The sequence below is a fragment of the Dysidea avara genome, chromosome 4 (assembly GCF_963678975.1).
Source record: "Dysidea avara chromosome 4, odDysAvar1.4, whole genome shotgun sequence".
Taxonomy (NCBI): domain Eukaryota; kingdom Metazoa; phylum Porifera; class Demospongiae; order Dictyoceratida; family Dysideidae; genus Dysidea; species Dysidea avara.
This window is the reverse complement of record NC_089275.1, coordinates 41549505-41568319: the sequence shown is the minus strand read 5'-3', so window position 1 is coordinate 41568319 and position 18815 is coordinate 41549505. Positions and strand designations below refer to the sequence as shown.

The 18815-nt window shown below is 39.7% G+C and overlaps 2 long non-coding RNA genes across 3 annotated transcripts; both read right to left on the bottom strand.

The window, feature by feature from the left end:
• Positions 1–6560: 6560 nt before the first annotated feature.
• LOC136252177 (uncharacterized) lies at positions 6561–7378 on the bottom strand. 2 transcript variants are annotated; one of them, XR_010699395.1, is made up of 3 exons: positions 7366–7378; positions 6807–6874; positions 6561–6753 (listed from the first exon to the last, which is right to left on the bottom strand). It is a non-coding gene; the product is annotated as an uncharacterized lncRNA (long non-coding RNA). The 2 variants fall into 2 exon arrangements; XR_010699394.1 differs by having other exon boundaries at positions 7356–7377.
• A 30-nt stretch (positions 7379–7408) lies between these two features.
• On the bottom strand, positions 7409–8925 carry LOC136254060 (uncharacterized). Its single transcript, XR_010700270.1, has 5 exons — positions 8832–8925; positions 8633–8785; positions 8241–8582; positions 8126–8183; positions 7409–7478 (listed from the first exon to the last, which is right to left on the bottom strand). It is a non-coding gene; the product is annotated as an uncharacterized lncRNA (long non-coding RNA).
• Between the last annotated feature and the right edge of the window lie 9890 nt (positions 8926–18815).

Genomic DNA, 18815 nt, shown 5'->3' with positions numbered 1-18815 from the left:
GAACTCTCTACAGGGTGGCTGAACTCTCTACAGGGTGATTGTTTGCAACTGAACTCTCTGCAAGATGATTTGTTTCTAGCTGATCTCTCTATAGTGTAACTTGATTGTAGCTGAACTCTCTACAGGATAGTTTCTTTGTAGCTGATCTCTCTACAGGGTGACTTGTTTCTAGCTGATCTCTCTACAGGGTAACTTGTTTCTAGCTGATCTCTCTACACGGTGACTTGTTTCTAGCTGAACTCTCTATAAGGTCATCTGTTTGTAATTGAACGCTCTACAGCATGGTTTCTTTGTAGCTGATCTCTCTACACGGTGACTTGTTTCTAGCTGATCTCTCTACAGGGTAACTTGATTCTAACTGATCTCTCTACGCGGTGACTTGTTTCTAGCTGAACTCTCTATAGGGTTATCTGTTTGTAATTGAACTCTCTACAAGATGGTTTCTTTGTAGCTGATTACTCTACAGGGTGACTTGTTTCTAGCTGATCTCTGGATGACTTGTTTCTAGCTGATCTCTCTACAGGGTGACTTATTTCTAGTTAATCTTTCTTCAGGGTGAACTTGTTTCGGGCTGAACTCTCTACAGATGATTTGTTTGTAGCCGAACTCTCTACATGGTGGTTTCTTTGTAGCTGAACTCTCTACAAGGTGACTTGTTCTAGCTGAACTCTCTACAGGATGGTTTCTTTATAGCTGATCTCTCTACAGAGTGACTTGTTTCTAGCTGATCTCTCTACAGGGTGAACTTGTTTCTGGCTGAACTCTCTACAGATGATTTGTTTGCAGCTGAACTCTCTACAAGGTGGTTTCTTTGTAGCTGAACTCTCTTACATGATTATTTCTTCTAGCTGATCTCTCTACAGGGTGATCTGTTCAGTCGTAGCTGCACTCTTTACAGGGTGATTTGTTTGCAACTGAGCTCTTTATATGATGGTTTTTTTTTTGTAGCTGAACTCTCTACAAGGTAACTTCTTCTAGCTGATCTCTCTACGTGGTGACTTGTTTCTAGCTGAACTCTCTATAAGGTTATCTGTTTGTAATTGAACTCTCTACAGGATGGTTTCTTTGTAGCTGATCTCTCTATATACAGGGTGATATGTTTCTAGCTGATCTCTCTACAGGGTGACTTGTTTCTAGCTGATCTCTGGATGACTTGTTTTGTTTCTAGCTGATCTCTCTACAGGGTGACTTGTTTCTAGCTGATCTCTCTACAGGGTGACTTGTTTCTAGCTGATCTCTCTACAGGGTGACTTGTTTCTAGCTGATCTCTGGATGACATGTTTCTAGCTGATCTCTCTACAAGGTGATTTCTTGTAGCTGATCTCTCTACAGGGTGACTTGTTTGTAGCTGAACTATCTGCAGGGTGATTTATTTGCAGTTGAACTCTCTACAAGGTGATCCTTCTAGCTGATCTCTCTACAGGGTGAACTAAGTTGTTTCTGGCTGAACTCTCTACAGATGATTGTTTGCAGCTGAATTCTCTACATGGTGGTTTCTTTGTAGCTGAACACTCTACAAGGTGGTTTCTTCTAGCTGATCTCTCTACAGGTTGATCTGTTTGTAGCTGAACTTTCTACAGGGTGATTTATTTGCAGTTGAACTCTCTACAAGGTAGCTGATCTCTCTACAGGATAACTTTTTCTAGCTGAACTCTTTACAGGGTGATCTGTTCATAGCTGAACTCTCTACAGGGTGATTTGTTTGCATCTAAGCTCTTTATATGGTGTTTTTTTTGTAGCTGAGATCTCTACAAGGTAATTTCTTGTAGCTGATCTCTCTACAGGGTGACTTGTTGGTAGCTGAACTATCTGCAGGGTGATTTATTTGCAGTTGAACTCTCTACAAGGTGATCCTTCTAGCTGATCTCTCTACAGGATGACTTTAACTAACTGAACTCTCTATAGGGTGATCTGTTCATAGCTGAACTCTCTACAGGGTGATTTGTTTGCAGCTGAACTCTCTACATGGTGGTTTCTTTGTAACTGAACTCTCTATAAGGTGATGTCATGTAGCTTATCTCTCTATGGAGTTATAACTTTCTCTATAGAGTTATAACATGTTTGTATAGCTGAACTCTTTACAGAGTGGTTTTTTTGATTGGTTGCTGAACTCTCCAGCTACACAGTGACTTGTTTGTACTACAGAGTGACTTGGTTGTAGCTGAACTCTCTACAGAGTGACTTACTTGTAGCTGAACATTGTATAAAGTAATTTGTTTGTAGATGAGCTCTCTACTGGGTAGCTTTTTGTAGCTGAATCCTCTATGCAGTGACTTGTTTGTAGCTGAATTCTATACAGGATGACTTGTTTATAACTGAATTCTCTTCAGTGTGACTTATAATGTTCTGAATCTCTACAGCGACATATTTGTAGCTGAACCCTCTACAGGGTGACTTGCTTGTAGCTGAATTGCCTATAAGATTAACTGTTTGTAGCTGAACTCCCTACAGAATAATTTGCAATGTAATATAATTCTATAATGGACTAAGTTATAAACGTAGCTGAATGCTCTATTAGGATGACTGTTCTATTAGAGTATCTCGATCTCGCATATGCTACACGTAGTTGGCTTTGGAATCATAACTCAGTGGTATGTAATCCGATTCTTCTGACTTTCTATAATTATTCCAGCTACACACCGATTTTCACTCTAAGCGGTTTGCCTGGTAGGCGTGAAAACTAAGTTTTTTATTCATAAAAATCGATCGCGTAATTATTACACAGGTTGGATTTTGTGTCATATCTCGATGGCCCTTAACTGGATTCCTTTCAAACCACAAAAAGGCACTCCTACGACAGTTACTCCATCTACTTAGCAATTTTCAGCTCATTCCTTCAAGCGGTTTACCCTAAGACCTTCGACCTTATTTTACGCAAATAATCGGTAATAACTCCGTGAATGTTTCTCGGATCAGGGGCGTAGCCAGACTTTTGGTGATGCCAGGGCCTAGCTGTAAGCTGAATACCAAAAAAGTAAAGTGGAATGTTCCTGGGGGAAGGCCTGGGTGCTTCCCCCTACACCACGTCTGAACGAAATCACGCATACACAAAATGTGCCCTTAGGCAATAACAGTAAAAGGTGCTATTTGTGCATCTAGCTAGCTAAAACCTGCACACTGCTGTTTATGCAGCTCATAGAAACTACAAACCTATCGTAGCTAATACTAACTTAATCTTTACTTCCAGACAGCCTACTTCAAATTTTCTAGAACATGGGAACCCTCCACACTCAAGTCGCTTGGTTGGCAATACTTCCTTCAGGGCATACATTATTCTCGGCCGGTCCTCCTGTTGGTGGTCAGTGACTTTAGACTTGGCTTGTACTCCGATGTATTCGAGACATCACGTGCCCGCAACATGTGACAAATAAACAAACCGTTGTGCTCACCTGACACATGTATAACAAATTTATCGCAGCTGCTGCCTTGTAATATGTTTGCCTCAACCACTCAACATTCTTCCGCCATTTCCACCATGCATCACATACGCTACTGATCATGTGATGCAACAGAGCTCGATGATTTGCAATAGTTCAGCATTAATGCAATGCGACCCTCAAGAGTACAGAGGAGCGCTAGTGTGCAGGTAGCTACCGGAGAGCTCTCCAGGGCTGTAATACTTCAGTGATGTGATTTTTAGTTTTAAAATATTCTGCTTCTGAAAGGGGGGGGGGGTTTATCCGAACCCCCCCTCCCTTCCTGGCTACGCACTTGATCTCCCCATCCACCAACTACACCACCTTATTTATAACTGCATACGTAGCTTGCTACACTGCTTCTCTGAATACTGAGACTGATATATCTCGATCTGACTGCTCTATTAGAGTATCTCGAATTATTGATACCCGGGCCTGGGTGGCCCGAGGGGTCACCAACTGGTTCGAAATCTCGTACACCTTCAGTGAAATCCTGGCTGAAATACGAAATCTTATGTAGTTATCGTGATTCTGATTCTATACTCGTTCTGGTACCATAGCTTACACTCAACTGCTCCTTCACCTCGTCCTGCACAGTAAGAATGAAATCCGATGTTCCACTCCGCTTCGGATTTGTATTAATCAAGTTGTGGAAGCCGCAAAAAAACCAGGAGCTGTGGGAAAGAAGCCGTACAAAACCAGGAGATCTATAGAATCCATGCAAACTGTTCAAAAGTAAGAATGAAATCCGATGCTCCGCTCCGTCTCGGATTTGTATTAAGCTAGTTGTGGAAGCCAAACAAAACCAGGAGTTGTGGGAAGAAGCCATACAAAACCAGGAGAGAATCCATGCTAACTGTTTGAGTAAGAATAAAATCTGATGTTCCGCTCCGTTTCGGATTTGTATTAAGCGAGTTGTGGAAGCCAAACAAAACCAGGAGCTGTGGGAAAGAAGCCGTACAAAACCAGGAGATCTATAGAATCCATGCAAACTGTTCAAAAGTAAGAATGAAATCCGATGTTCCGCTCCGTTTTAGATTTGTATCAAACGAGTTGTGGAAGCCAAACAAAACCAGGAGCTGTGGGAAAGAAGCCATACAAAACCAGGAGAGAATCCATGCAAACTGTTCAAAAGTGAGAATGAAATCCGATGTTTCGTTCCACTTTGGATCTGTATTAAGTGAGTTGTGGAAGCCAAACAAAACCAGGAGCTGTAGGAAAGAAGCCGCACAAAACCATGCATGGATTCTATCCATGCAGGATAGAATCCATGCAAACTGCTCAAAGGTAAGAATTAAATCTACTGTTCAGCTTCGCTTCGGATTTGTATTAAGCGAGTTGTGGAAGCCAAATAAAACCAGGAGCTGTGTGAAAGAAGCCATGCAAACTGCTCCTGCACAAAAGTAAGAATGAAATCCGATGATCCACTCCGCTTTGGATTTACTTAGTAAACTACAAACTTACTTAGTATCACAAACTTCATAAACTTAGCAACACACCAACTACAAAAGCAACTTAAGCATACAGATGCTCCTGGTTTTGTGGGGTTTCACACCAGATAGAACTTTGACAGTTGCTCCTGGTTTTGAGGGGTTTTGCACGGGATTTACCCTGAATGATTGGCCTTGTTTCCTGGTTTATAGAGCTTCAGCTGCAAGTTGCTCCTGGTTTTGTAGGGTTTCATTTAATAGTTATGCCTTGGCTTTACTCCTGGTTTTACATGGCTTTGCTCAATTATGTGAGGCTTTGCTCCTGCATGCCTGCTGAACTTCTGTTTCTTTCTCCCACTATATTTTCGTGATTTTAGAACTTATCACTCTACACCAACCTGTAATTTGAAATCAAATTTTGCAGCTCTTGTTCGATTTTGTGAAATCTTTTGAAATTAGTGAAATCTTGAGACATTTGTTCAAGATTTTGAAATCCGTACCCCTTTTTCGTGAGTTAGTGACCCCTCGGGGTGGCCCGAGTTCTGGCTACGCCCCTGCCTCGGATTCCTACCAAACGTGTTACTGAGATTCGCCTTAGTAAGCCCTTTACGTATGCCAAATTTCAGCCCGATTGGAGCACGCATTCGTGTTTTATGGCGGATTTTGCGAAGTGTGCGAAAAGAAGAAAAAAACGAAGAAAAAAAATCCAAACTTTGGCCGCTCGTATTTCGGAAATGGCTGGAGCGATTTTCTTCAAATTTGGAATGTGGACTCCCCATACCTAGCCGGAACTTCTGTAGCAACTTTAGTTTCAATCGGATAAGGAGTCACGGAGCTACAAAGGTGTGAAAATCGCGTTTACTTTGTTAGGCGCAATCTGTGAATTTGCGCAGTTTTGCGCTGCGCATTTTGTGAATTCATATAATGCGCAACAATTTATAAATTGTTGCGCAATTTGTGAACTACCGTACGAGAAGCGCATTTTATGAACTCTTTGGATTCTGGTCCATTCAGTGTACCGGCGTTACGTTCTTGGCTGATCAAGTGCGTATTATGCCACCACCACCCCTTCCATTTTGAGATTCCGTTTGCTAGAACAGATCATTATAAATTCAGCTATTACCCCAAATCTATCCGCGATTGGAACAATTTACCAACTGACACTATAGAATCCCAATCTCTACAAGTATTTTTAGATAAATTATAACTGACTCTTATCTATGTGATTTGTAATGTTTTTTCCTTACCTGAACATATCAGTTTGTAACTGTGTTTTCAGTAATCATAATCATAATCATAATGGCTGCTTTCAGAGAAGTGTAATAAGCCACACAGATTGGTAAGTTTACTGCTCTGCCCACAGATTGGTAGATGGCATGGATTGCAAATGATGCTACCAATAATTATCGTGTTTACGCCTGGTTATTAATGATTCTAATGTGATCCAATTTTTTCATTATAACTTTAATAAGCCCCTTGATAGCTATATGTTTACTACAAGGAACATGGGTCAAGACGGTTCCGCTTTCTCTGTATTGACTATCTCTCCCTCCAAGGTTCCTTTGCGTACTCTGCAGTTGGATTGGATAAGGTGCATTCTGTCTGATCAAGTTCCTGCATGGAGCACACATCCAACACCACGCCCCTGATGTACTAGCTAGAACACAATATTTATATTCAGTATAGATCTAATTGATTTTTTAATATTCAAATTCAGTTTGTGACAAAGTTACAATTTTAACTTGGAATTAGCTCCAATACAGCAGTAAGCTATACACAAACACAGGCCCATTCTTTGAACAGCATGGCCCTACAAAGTTAAGACTGTTTTCGTCCTGTGAGATTGTCACTTCATGCCTTCTTAAGCACTGTCTGTGGTACCCCCATGAGCAACTATTGCACCTGACCTACAGAGTTCACACACATAAATACAAGATTCGTTAATGTAACTAGAGCTTACCAAGGGAGTTGTATCATCATCCACCAAACCAATCATTCCACAGGAATGGCAATAGTCATTCAATGGTTCTAAATAAACAAAAATATATATATATTTTCTCCACAGGATTATAATTATCACAAGGCATTGACTTCTATTGATGTACTATACTACGTAAATGCATGTGAACACCAGAGACAATTATAATTTTTTTTCAAATCCCAGTGAAAATGTCAGGCAACCTAAAGCATTACCTGACATTGATATGCTACTGTTTTACATCCTTACGATACATTGATAGAATGAGTGACTCAACCTATAGTAATACAATCATTGTTGTCTAATTGATTGACAAGGCTTCACTATAAAACTCTAACTTCCTTCTATTTTGATCTGACATTTTGTCAGGCAGATTCCAATATGGTCGGCCATGCATGATATTTGTCTGACAAATGGCCTATGTCAGGCAGTAATAATTGACTCTGGTGAACACCATACCATTGACCTGGATGTCAAACGAATGCATGCACATAAGTTTTGTCTACAATGTTTAACTTAACAATGTTTAACTTTTGCATACTGCAATTTCATTCCTTCAGCATTCTTTCAGTACTCTAAGTTTTCTGCCTCCCGAATTGCCTTATGGCGATCACAAGTAGTGAGGTGATCATATGATTTTTCACTGTGTTTTTGCTAACAGAATAATAAAATATTGCTATAACAGGGGCGGATCCAGAGTTTCAAAAGAGGGGGGGCACCTTTCTGAAAAACAGTTGAAGACCAAAAAAACTTGCTGAAAACCAGTTGAAGACCAAAAAAAAAAAAAAAAGGTCACAACAATAATAACTAGTTATCCTTACCAACTATATCACGTCTGTTATGTAAAATAAAATCCTATTTGTAGCTTCATAGGTAAGCTACACTGCCTCATGAACATTGTGACTGCTTTATTAGAGTAATTGACTGCTCTATTAGAGTATCTCGATCTTGTATGCAATTTCTTGAAGGGGGGGGGGGGGGGGGGGGGGATTTGCCCCAAATGCCCCATCCTGGATCCGCCACTGTATAAACATAAGGGCATTGCTGAAATCACATAGACAGAACACCAAACACTACAGTTATAACAAAACCTCCATGCTTAAACAACTTGATAAAAGAAATATAGGCCTCACACAATAAGGACAAAGATTTTCACTGAAACTAAACATTTTCACTTCTTGATATGAAAAAACCTTGATCCCACAGAATGTATTTATGCATGGCTTGTGTAGTTATAATTAGGAGGTTTCACTGGTCAAAAAAGCTATAGCAGTCTACACAAAAGTGGTAATGATTTGTACCTCTGAGACTCCGACTCCATGTGATCAGGTGGTGATGACGTATCATCTGTAGGAGATGCTATAGGAGATACAATTTGATTTGACAATGGTTTGTTAGGTAACAGTGGTGGCACACTTTGACATGCTTGCTGTGGTGACATCCTTGAGCTAGATAGTGGTGATGCACTTCTACTTGGTCGCTGTGGCGACATCTTTGAGCTAGATGGTGATGTACTTCTACTTGGTCGCCGTGGTGACATCCTTGAGCTAGATGGTGGTGATGCACTACTACTTGGTCGCTGTGGTGACATCCTTGAACTAGATGGGGGTGATTAACTTCTACTTAGTCGCCATGGTGACATTATTAAGCTAGATGGTGGTGATGTACTTCTACTCAGTTGTTGTGGTGACATCCTTGAACTAGATGTTGGTGGAAACACAGTTGGTGGTAAGTCATCAAATAGCAGTGACACATCATCTAGTTGAAAGCGCCACATGATTTTTTTACATCACTATTGAACCACTAACCATCTTTGATAAGATCAGTTAAATCCTCTTCCATTATACAATGGTCAACTCCTTCGGGAAGTTCAGCAAATGGGGCTAACCTTGGTGGCTGGCCAAACACCACTTCATATGGGCTTTGTTTTAAAGTGCGACACACTTGAACATTTAAATTATCTGCAAGGGCACATTACATATTAGTTGGGCTCATACTAGTACTTACATTGAATACATGGCAGCCAGTCAGTCCAAGATACACAGTTGGAATCCTTGTGCTCACATTTAAATGCTTACAACTGCATTTCTACAAGATGTATTGCCCTTTTCAATTAAACCTTGTGACTGTGAATGGCGAGGTCTACCATTGATTATTGTCACTTCTCCTGGCCACGACTTCAATATCTCTCTAATAACTTCATTAACAAATTCCCTTCCATTATCTGACTACAATATTTTGGGGAGCCCAAAATATGGGAAAACCTTGTGCACAAGCCCACTAGCTACTTCAATGGCACTCTTGTTTATCAGTGGCCATAGCACATGAAACTTTGACCAGTGGTCCATGTAATGTGCAATGTAGCAATAAGAATCATCTGGCAAGTGCCTCATATCTATCAAATCAATCTAAAATAAGCAAGAGTGAATAATCCTCTATGTAAATTATACTCTCTTCCACAACAAACCTGACAATGTGTTAAAAATCCTGATGAAATGATTGGCTTCAAAGGAGCAGTACAATTCTGTGGCTGCTTCAGCTGGCAAATATGGCATGTGCTACAAAAATATTGAGCTGCCTCCCTTGGCAAACCTTCATACATTCTTTGGACCTACAATAGTAACACAATTAGAAATTATGATAATTGTGGGCAAGTTTGTTAAATACACATACTTAAGAATTCCGGGAAATATAATTAGACATACAAACAAAAGTGGGCAAAGTGTGAAATAGGTACTGCTATCAAATACTAAAAAAAATAAATGGAACCTCTCAGAATGTTGTAGTTGAAAACCATACAAATATGAGATGAAAATGAGTTTTGAATAGTCTTAGTGTATCAAACATCAATCCTGTATTTTTTTAAATCATCAAAACCCATTTTTTGTCTGCCTGACTGTCTGTCTGACTTGTCACAACGTCAGAGGCCAAACCAAAGCAAGCAGTACATGGCCACCACAATAAAAAACTCACGGATAAACCTTTCTGGTTCTGACAAGTGTCTCTTTTCTGTTATATTACATGATCATCTCCTTCATGCAAGGAAACCATAATAATAAGGTGTTAAATTTCTGTATAGACACTTTCCTTAGAAGAACAAGTCAAACAACTATTTGACATTTAAACTACTGACAGATACAATACATGTAGCTTCAATGATACAATGACATGACTGGACCACACTCTTAAACAATCAGAACACATACATGCCACACTTCAGAGCCACACAATTATGTCCTTTAATTGCAGTCAGCTGCTGTTGAAAACAAAACAATGGGAACTGCACTCCTATACCTTTAAGTATTGAAATCAAGACACTCTAATAAAGCAGTCATAGCCAAATGTGTATAACATAGCTATGCCATAACAAGAACAGTTAACACACTAGTGCAATCAGAAACAAGTTGATGTTGTGCTACTTCTAAAAACCAAGCACCATGCAGCTAGCTAACTCATCTGGAATTAACCATTACTATTTTACTATTTTAACCAATTCGTTATATCCCTGATAGATATATGCCAATATATTATGGTCAACATCCAAACCAAATTTTCAAACTCTTCTAAAGTTATGGCTGTGAATATAAGCACTTGTAGTCAGTATATTCACTGTTCAAATTGATTTTTTTGCTCAATTTTCTACTGTGTAGCACTATATTCCCAAAACTACTTCCACAATAGGCTAAAACATTAGTTGATCATCTCAGCAAAAGCCTGCATTGCATGCACGTAATGATTTCTTTTATTATCTCAGTATTATTTCCAACTCAGTACTCCAAGGAATGGGCTCACATGTTTAGTTACAAAATTAAATTAAGCGTGGCTTTAATATAAACATAGGACCACCCCATCTTCACTATATTATGCAGTCTCAGTGACCATAAAACTTGGTGACACTTTAATAATATGACAGCATACACAATTCCCATACCTCTGCAAGCATTTTCTTGTAGCTTACATGCCCATTTTCCGTTGAGTGCACACGCTCTAATATATCATAAAACTTCTCAGCTGTTGCCACTATGCAATGATGACCAAAGACAGTTTTGTCATTATCATTCTGTAATATAGTTTTGTGAAGAGAGGCACAAAAAACCATCATTTCTTACTCTTTGCTTGGCTGGCAGACATAGGACATTTTCTAACTTCAACTCTGGATAGTTTAATAAAGCAAACTTCTTCATTTTAATAACCCAGAATTTGAAGGAGTTTGAAACATCGCTTCTTTCAATTCCATTCAAAACGTCTATGATTTTCTTAGCCTTCTCCTCTGATATGATACTGTCTTGCTTGTAGTGGTGTGATCAAAATACTTCGTTCTGCAGAACTTATCGAACAGCTCTCTGTGACCTTCTTTCCACGTACACACTGCAGGGGCGTAGCCAGGATTTTTTGAATGGGGGTTCCAGCACTAGCATTGAGTTACTAGAAGCAGGGGTCTGGGGGCGCAGCCCCCAGCCGCTGAGAGACTTTCAGTATTTTAATAAATCAAAACTCAGCAAATTGCTATATTTTATACAAAAAGTACATTAATTATGATTCATTAAGTGCCCATGGGATGAAGGTAGTACCAGATAAAGTCACCTAGTGGAAACAGACAGCATAACACATAGAGACACATAATAGTAATCTGTAAGTGATGGTTATATCTCACTGCGGTATAGGAGCCATGAATCCACTGATACAAATGACAATCAAAACAATATAACTATACAAATATGCATAGCATGAATTCATTTTGCATAACACAAGTGATAAATTACTGGAGCTCTATATCTTTAAACACTGCACACCAAAGCTATAGCAGTATAAGGTCATGCTAAGTTTTGCATTTAATGTTGGAATGTCTGAAAAACTTCATATGGACATGGATATTTACATGCATGTTCTATTAGAGTATACCTGACTGCTCTATTAGAGTATATACGTGACTGCTCTATTAGAGTATATCAATCTTTTAAACAAGTTTTGAAGAGGGTTCATGCTACCTATGTAAATCCTTCCCTGAGAGATGAATGTAAGTTTTATCAATTATTGTGCTGTGCCATTACACTATATTGCTCACTCATTTTGTCCTGCCACACTAAATGGTGTGTTAGGATCCTGCTTGCAGAAGTCTAAATTTTACAGGGGGGGTTCCTGAACCCCCCGGAACCCCCCCCCCCCCCCCCTCCCTACGCCCCTGTACTGACTAGCTAGCTAACTAGTTGAAGCTCACACCTCGCAAGCACTATAAGAACCACGAGGAGGTCTCGTGAACCACCAGGTGTGAAGCGAAATTAGGTCTTAAATCGCGTGAACCAGCTACCAGGTGTGAAACGATAGTAGGTCGTAAATTGCACACTCGATCGTACCGCACCGTGTCCTCATTCGAGCTGCGCAATTTATAAATCGTTGCGCATTTTATGAATTCACAAAATGCGCAGCGTAATTTATAAACTGCGCAAATCACAGATTGCGCCTAACAACTTTCTTCCTGTAAATATACTCACGATGCGGCGCGCCGGCTTCTTGGGCCGCACGACACACTACCGTGTGTCGTTGTTGTTATTGTTGTTATTATCTACTTATACACATCGATATTATTATTAAACGGTTACTAGACCAGCTAGGCTGTGCTTGAATTGGTCAATCACTGTTAAATCAATCACTTGTTGGAGTAAGGAATTCCAAATATTAATTGCAGAGGGAAAAAAAGAAAATTTAAGACCGTCAATTCTAGTCATTGTGGTCGGTTAAAAATCTCTTATCATGGCCTCTGGTGTGATGTAGGTCAGTTAGGATTAGGAATAAGGAAATTATCAGCATTAATATCGATTTGGTGAGATATAACATTGTAGCCTTCTGTTCGTTTCTGCATCTGGCTAAGGTGGGCCAGTTAAGGTTAGATAGCATTTCAGTGACACTGGCATATCGATTACCAACTCCAGCAAGCCACAATTTACGATCATATGTTTCAGTGCAAGCGTAATGCAAGGTTTTCTCGCCGTGATGCCTTGAATACTCTAGCTAAATCTTTTCCTGATCACCTCTCATCTTCTTTACGACGTGTTTTTAAGGCTGCTTCTGAATGCAGCTTGTCAGGTTGGTTAACTATACTCTCCCCATTGCTGATCATGGATTTGCTATGCCCAAGGGTGAGTTTATAATTAGGGATGCTCTTTGTATACGTTTTGGTTGGCAGGTTCCCAACCTGCCTCAGACTTGTGTGTGTGGCAAATCTTTTACTGTACAACATGCATTCAACTGCTCTTGTGGTGGTTTTCCATCTATTCGCCACAATGAATTATGTAATCTAACAGCTGAACTTCTTAGTGAGGTGTGCACTGATGTTGGCATTGAGCCTGCTCTCCAGCCTTTGGATAGCAAGCCTCTATGGTATGCCACTGCTAATCTGGAGGATGGTGCACGACTTGATGTTGTAGCCAGGGACTTTTGGGATCCGAATGAGGCAGTGTACATTTTTGACATTAGGGTGTTTAACCCATTTGCAAGCTCCTATTCACGTTCTCCATTGTCCCGGTGCTATGTAACTAATGAGCAAGAGAAGAGACGTGAGAGGTTTAGAGGGCTTGCTTTTCTCCACTGGTTTTTCTGCTTGTGGAGGTATGGGACCGACTGCAACTACAGTGTATAAGAAACTTGCTTCCATGTTGGCTGACAAGCGGGAAATGAAATATAGTTGGTGTTCGTACTGGGTAAGATGCAGACTTTGCTTCTCTTTATTACGATCAGCCATTATGTGTTTGAGGGTCATCGCTCTACTGTACGTCGTCCAACATCTGCCAGTATTGATCTGGCCTATTTTGAGGGCAGGCTTAATGCCGATGCCCTCAAATATCTTTGTTCTTAATAGTCGCTGGTGTTATCCAGCTGTCCAGCACTTGACAGCCAGTGCTGGGGGTGGTGGTAAGGACATTCCATCTAGCCCGGAAGAAAAAAAACTTTGGGTGTACAGCAAGGGACCTGCTTGCAAAACACCCTAATATAGCGCACTCCTAGGCATAATCATTGTCTGTATTAATTAATTAATTTGTATGATGACAACTGTGTTGCTTTTGCAGTACGTGCTGCTCTGTGCTGTGCTTTGCTGTACTGTGAAGTTATGCACTGTATATATGCATTATGTGTGCATGTATGTGTGTGTGTTCATGTGCTCGCATGCGTGCATTAGTGTAATAATGTTTTTAAGTAACATATTTTGACTTTTTATAGGGCAAGACATTGAAGAAAACTACCGATGACTGAACTATTATAATACAATGTGTGTAAATGTTTTGATCACATAGGCACGTGATCTCACGTGATGTTTTTGAAATCACAATTGTGGGTTGGGCGAGGAGCTGATGTGGGATGGGTGGCACAATGTCTGGTACTGCTGCCCACCCAGCTGATGGTGTAGCTATATCCTCTGTATGTGTAACAGGGCATTAACAGTGTAATAAAATTCTTCATGCTTTTTTTTTAAGAGAAAAGGCGCTGGTTTCAGCTAACTGCCTTACCAATTCCGTGCAGGGATCCGTAATCTATGGGTTATGTTACAAGGCGAAAAAGTCATTTACCGTGCCGAGAAGCCGTACAAGTGGAAAACATTAGAATCTACATATTCCCAGCCAGTGGTGAGTTGAATACTTAAACAGTGTGTGTGTGTGTGTGTGTGTGTGTGTGTGTGTGTGTGTGTGTGTGTGTGTGTGTGTGTGTGTGTGTGTGTGTGTGTGTGTGTGTGTGTGTGTGTGTGTGTGTGTGTGTGTGTGTGTGTGTGTGTGTGTGTGTGTGTGTGTGTGTGTGTGTGTGTGTGTGTGTGTGTGTGTGTGTGTGTGTGTGTGTGTGTGTGTGTGTGTGTGTGTGTGTGTGTGTGTGTGTGTGTGTGTGTGTGTGTGTGTGTGTGTGTGTGTGTGTGTGTGTGTGTGTGTGTGTGTGTGTGTGTGTGTGTGTGTGTGTGTGTGTGTGTGTGTGTGTGTGTGTGTGTGTGTGTGTGTGTGTGTGTGTGTGTGTGTGTGTGTGTGTGTGTGTGTGTGTGTGTGTGTGTGTGTGTGTGTGTGTGTGTGTGTGTGTGTGTGTGTGTGTGTGTGTGTGTGTGTGTGTGTGTGTGTGTGTGTGTGTGTGTGTGTGTGTGTGTGTGTGTGTGTGTGTGTGTGTGTGTGTGTGTGTGTGTGTGTGTGTGTGTGTGTGTGTGTGTGTGTGTGTGTGTGTGTGTGTGTGTGTGTGTGTGTGTGTGTGTGTGTGTGTGTGTGTGTGTGTGTGTGTGTGTGTGTGTGTGTGTGTGTGTGTGTGTGTGTGTGTGTGTGTGTGTGTGTGTGTGTGTGTGTGTGTGTGTGTGTGTGTGTGTGTGTGTGTGTGTGTGTGTGTGTGTGTGTGTGTGTGTGTGTGTGTGTGTGTGTGTGTGTGTGTGTGTGTGTGTGTGTGTGTGTGTGTGTGTGTGTGTGTGTGTGTGTGTGTGTGTGTGTGTGTGTGTGTGTGTGTGTGTGTGTGTTAGATAGAGAGAGAGATAGGCACAGAGAGTAAGAAAGCTAACTACTATGTGTGAGTGCTTAGTTAAATGCAGAGAATTCCCCCTGATTATATGGTGTATCAGCAGATTATGACTTTGTACTCGATAGCAAACTCCTGTGGTAGTCATTTGAGGCTTTTTAATGTTGTTAACTGAAAATTGTGGCTTTAAAAATTAAGGCAACTAAAACTTGCCACCCTATGTCAATATCAAATCAGACATAATTTTGATGTTTAGGTGACCACACTTCAGATTAGACGTTACCCATAGCTTGAAAAGTATGCAATACAGTATTATAACTTCAACCCATACAAATTGTATTGGAAAATATAATGTTATTTATTAATTAAATTGCCAGGCTTAAACAGCAGAACTTTTCTAGTTTTCTTATTCTAAATGAGGTATTATTAGGTGGTTGACAACTTTTGACGTTACCCAGCAGCAGCACCCTATTCACTGCCATGCTATGTTGCCTTATATTTACGTTCCCATATGCCTTCAATACATTTTTTTGTGTCTTGAATTATAGCCTTATGACTAGTTGGCAATGTCTAGAATACAAACTGTGCTGCTCGTCTTTGAACATTTTCTATGGCATCAATGTTTCTTTGCGTGTGGGGTGACCAGACTGTGGCTGAATATTCTATGATAGGTTTAATCAGAGCTTTGTAACAGTTACTTTTGATTTGGAGAGGGCACTTGCTCAAGTTACGTTGCAAGAAGCATTTGGTGTTATTGGCCTTTTTAGTATTTTGTTTAATGTGTTCTGACCAGGATAAGTTTTTATCAATAGTTACACCTAGATACTTAGCATGTGTTACCTCATTTATACGTAGTTTTACTTTGCAGTGTATATTGAGCTAATAGTGGGTGCTTCTTGTTAGTGATTCTAAGAAATTCATATTTTTGTAAGTTGAGCGACATTTTCCAGTCAGCTTCCCATTGTTCTAAAGTGATAAGATCCTGTTGTAATCTGTGACAGTCATCTTGTGAACGAATCGTAGTACACACCATCAGCATAAAGTTTATCTTGGATGTAGTTCAGGCCATTAATGAAGCAAAGGAACAATAGGGGAGTGAGGACTGTCCCCAGATGATACTCCAGTCACGTCACTTTGTTGACTGTCAACTACTACACACTGAGATCTGCTTAACATAAAGTTCTTTATCCAATCTAGTATATCTCCTCGAATGCCATAATGATGGAGCTTGTAAAATAGATGGTAATGGGAGTTTTATCAAATGCTTTTGAAAAATCTAAAAATATTACATCAGGCTGCTCTCCATTGTTCAAGGTTTCATTTACAGTTAACATCAGTTGGGACTCGCATGGTCTTAAGCGACGAAAGCCATGTTGTTGGTCACATAAAATGTTATGGTGAGATAAATGAGCAATTACATGTGAATAAACTATGTGTTCCAGAATTTTTGAACAAATGCAAGTCAAGGAAACAGGTCTGTAGTTATTAGGGATAGTACGGTTGCCCTTCTTAAAAATGGGTACAATATATGCCCTTTTCCAATCAGATGGTAAAGAGCACTGGTTTAACAATGCTTGGAAAACAAGAGTAAGTGAGGGAGCAAGAAGTTCACTAAATTCCTTCAAAAATTGTGCTGGTATTTCATCAGCTTTGTGAGTTTCTAAGGAATTTAATAGCTCAACAACACCATTAATGTCAACCCGAATAGGATCAATATCTGGTGTTGGTGGCCCATTCATCGGTGGGTGTGTAGGTGTATCCGTTGTGATTGGTGTAAACACTGCTCAAGGTGAAATAATGATTAAGGATCTTAGCCTTATCTAGACTGTCACTGTAGACAACTCCATCCACTTTCAAAGGTGCTACACCACAATGATCCTTTTTTTAGCTCTTTATATAAGACCACAGTTTCTTTGTAACAGAACCTTTCTCATCAATTAGCCCTCCAATGTAGTTATTATATGTTTTGCGGTATTCTCCTTGAACGTTTCTTTTAAAGGTTCGGTAGATTTCCCAATTATGCCTACCATTAAAAAATTTGGCCAAGTTATAGAGGCGTTGTTTCTTATGTGATAGTCGCCTTATATAAGCATTTATCCAAGGTTGCTTTGATCTATTAGAACGAAGTTTGGTGGGAACAAGATCTAAACAATCCAACAAATCACCTTAAACTCTTCCCACAAGATGTCACATTTCACTATGCCTCTAGATTTATCACATATAGTGCAATCCAATAGTGGTTCACTCATATTCATAATAACTCCATTTAAGGCAACACTTTGGATGATTTGCCATTTTTCAGCTGCTTTTTGCTTCCTCTTTGTGTGAGCTGTTTGCTGCTCCGTATCTGGTTGATCATCATAACATGTGCCTTCATTATTTTCATCTAGTATTTGGTCAGATGAATCATCAGTGTTAAAGAGACACTCTTCAACAAGTGGTGGATCGCTGAAACTTCTAACAGGTGCTTTAATGTGCTTTATTTTACATCTCTTAGCAACACTAACAAGTGTTAGAGGAATACTTTTCCTCTTTATAATAGTCTTCCTTGGATTCATTGCTCATACATACATGTATCTAGCTAGATCAACTATATAAATCCCAGCATGTACATGCCAGTACAAAGTTTGGTAAAATGCCACCTAAAATCAACAAAAATAACACAATAATACCAATACCCCATGTTTCTTAGCTACAGGCACCAAAGATATATCAAGGTTTTTAAGCCCTTTCAATTTCAGCATTTGAATGGATGATTACAGCCTCTGATCCATAAGCTGAAAGTAAACAAGGACTAGACAAAATCTCCGGAAAGGGGTGCTTTAGTTTCAAGCTTTTGGAAGTTTTTTATTCTACACTGTTTGAGCAAAAAGTGTGTACTAAAGTAGAGTTTTACATGATTGTAGTATGAGTAGTTTAGCTGTTAATGCTTTGATTAGCTCACACGACACACACACACACACACACACATACAGACACACTGCAGATCCCAAACACTAAAACAAAACATCAATATCACTGTCAATGCATGGTGTCTTCATATATTTGGTTACCAAATAAGGAAGGATATACAGGATGTGTCTTTACCTATATTCATACAAAATAAGTAAAATTAGTGCTATATTATGCATCTTATCATTTGGATTTACTATCGTGATAACTATCATATCGTGATGCAATTATCATGATTAATTGATATAGTTGCAAACTTATTGTCGCACATCACTACTGCTGTTTTAGTTTCTTATGCTTTTGCTGCTACTGTTAAAGTTGCTTTAGCTGCTGCATTTATGAATTATGTGCTACTTATAAAAGGATCTACAAAATTTCATAAGGTAGAATTGAAACCTACTTGTATATGATAATATTATGAGAGAGTGTGGAAATTTTCTGAGGTTCCATAAGCTTTGAGCTATTTTCATTGTCTTTTTTAGTTTTAATATGCAAGCCACTTCTTGCTGTACATGGTAAGATATTATCGTTAAAGTTACTTGCAAGATGTGTCTTGCTGTTCATAAA